The following is a 2797-nucleotide window of genomic DNA, read 5'->3' as shown; positions in this document are numbered from 1 at the left end:
ACCTTCTTACACCATCTACAAGAATAAACTCAGCATGGATTAAAGACTTCAATGTAAATCTCAAAACCATGGGAACCCTAGAAACAACCAGAGGCAGTAGCCTCTCGACCGTTTATTGCGACCGTTTATACAGCTTCTTCTGCTGTATCTCCTCGGGCACGGGAAACCAGAGAGAAAGTAATGACCCTAAAACGTGTTTGCATAGCAAAATGAAAACACATTCCCCAGTGACACTCCTGATAAGGGGTTAACATCCAAAATGCATAAAGAACTCGCACAACTCAACACCAAACAACAACACTCCAATTATAAACTGGGCAAAGGACCTGAACAGACACTTCCCCAAACAGGACACGCAGAGGCCAACAGACATTTGAAAAGATGCTCAGCGTCACAAATCATCAGAGAGATGCAAATTAAAACCTCAATGAGGTGTCACCCCACACCTGTCAGAATGGCCGCCACCAACAAACCCACAAACAACAAGTCCTCGTGGGGACGGGGAGCAGGGCACCCTGGTGCACTGCTGGTGGGAATGTGGACGGCGCAGCCACCGTGGGGAACAGTATGGAGGTTCCTCAAAACATAAAAACGCTACTGCCTTCTGACCCAGCTTCCCCCTTCTGGGATGTATCTGAACAAACTGAACCCTAACGGGAAAGGACGTAAGCACCCCGTGTTCACTGCAGCGAGCTCACCCTAGTGGCCAAGACTGGACCAGACCTGGTGCCCGGCGGCAGCCGAGTGGGTGGAGGGGCTGCAGTGCGCACCCGCGGCGGAATGTGCTCAGCCCCGAGGAGGGAAGGAGCTGTCACCCCTTGTGACAGCGGGGATTGGGGCCCCCCCAGACAGGGGCCTGCTGGGTGGGACACGCCAGTCACTCACGGAGGTGGGGGTGGTGCGCTGGGGGAAATGTGGAGAGATTCGGCAAAAAAGGAAACAAACCAACAAACAAAACACGGGTGGAGAGCCCACAGCGTGGAGGGGACCGGAGGGAGCGCGGAGGTTGGGGCGGGAGGAGGGGTGGGGGGCCGACCTGGTGCAGGGAAGAGACCTGACTCTGGGCGGCGCACACAGGCTGCCAAGTGCAGGTGAGGTGCTGGCTCGGCCAAAAATCTCTCCAGAGTTTGCCTTAAATAAAAGACACAGTTTCCATGTTCACCAGTAACGCGTGGTTGAGTTGGGTATTCTGAGTGCGTTGGCCCTCTCCCTCGTGCCATGACGCTGATTGCTCCCAATTAACAACTGGATTTGGTCGCTATCAGCTGCAGCTGGTCCACCCGGCCGTGGGGCACCGTCCAGCGAGAAACGTCCAGCACGGAACTTCACAGACCACCTCTGACACGTTCCATCGGTCACAGCGCCTTCTCCACGCACTGTACATGACTTTTCTTGTTTCACTTGTGTTTTGACCTTTCTTGGAAAAAATAAAGCATAAGATCCCGAAAATGGTGCTTACTCTCTTCCTTCTTCGATATAAAAGGGCTGTACAGAAATTCACCAGTTTCAGTTGTTTCAGAGGCACGCGGACAGGACGGCTGGCACGGTGCGTCTCACAAAGCTGTTTCCGACGACGAGCAAGCGCTGCCGGAGCCCCCGTCCGGGAAACGCCCAAGGGACCTTCCGGCCAACCCGGTGTCACAGATTCGTCCACCTGCAACCTTTATAATTTTTTTTGTTTTAAAATGTTTTATTTCTTTATTTTTAGAGAGGGAAGGGAGGGAGAAAGAGAGAGAGAGAGACAGAGAAACATCCATGTGCAGTTGTTGGGGGTCATGGCCTGCAACCCAGGCATGTGCCCTGACTGGGAATCGAACCTGCGAGACTTTGGTTTGCAGCCGGCGCTCAATCCACTGAGCTGGGCCAGGGCAACCTTTATGATTTTATTAACCAAATTCACCCTACTAAACTCAATAAAGATAAATGGGGTTCAATGTGAGGCCTGGGCTCTACGGGGGCCCCCTCGGACTGTCCCTCAGGGGCTCCGTGTGGTGCTCCCAGAGGCCAGCAGGGTCCCTCAGGGGCAGCAGCCAGAGGGAGGACGCCCCGGACACCACACGGGGACGAAACTCGCCTAAATGGCAATGTAAAGGGGCCTGAGCCGCAGAACCGAAGGGAGTGGGGAGGGAAGGAGAGGAGGGAGGGAGAGAAAGAGAGAGGAAAACGAAGAAAGGAAGGAAGAAAAGAGGAGAGAGGAAGGAAGTGAGGAGGGAAGGAAGGAAGGGAGGAGGGAAGGCAGGACCAACAGGCGGAGAGAAAGAAGGGCTCAATAAAAACACCCCCCAGATGTTTGGGCAAACTGAAGTTCGCTGCTGGGGCTCGTGTGTGTCCATGGAAAGGCCCAGAAGGCTTCTGCAGACTCCAGATGGCCCCGGGCCAGCCCATGTGTGTGTGTGTGTGTGTGTGTGTGTGTGTGTGTGTTGGGGGCTCCATGAGCCCTCTAGAGCACAGCGGACGCCCCTCACCTGCGGGCCCACCCACCAGAGAAGGAAATGGCCCTCCAAGGGCTCCGCGGTGCTGCCCACACTGTGGGGCAGGGGGGGGGGCCTAAGGAGCCCTGAGCCCAGCCGTGCAGGCGGCTCCTGCTGCTGTGGGTCCCCAAACAGGACCAGGGGCGGGTTCCTGCGGCCCCCCTTATGGGGATCTGGCATTAGCAGAGACTCACACAGCAGGGATTTGGGTGTCCGCTGGGTCCCGCCGCCCACAGGCCCCGAGCCCCTTGCATGCCCCCAGGTCTCCCCCCACCTCAGCTTTGTCCTGAGCGCCAGGAGGAAGCCTGCCCTTGGCCTTCACACCC

This window comes from Phyllostomus hastatus, unplaced genomic scaffold, assembly GCF_019186645.2.
Source record: "Phyllostomus hastatus isolate PE091 unplaced genomic scaffold, TTU_PhHast_1.1 phas_scaffold_345, whole genome shotgun sequence".
NCBI lineage: Eukaryota > Metazoa > Chordata > Mammalia > Chiroptera > Phyllostomidae > Phyllostomus > Phyllostomus hastatus.
Note: the sequence above shows the minus strand (reverse complement) of the source record.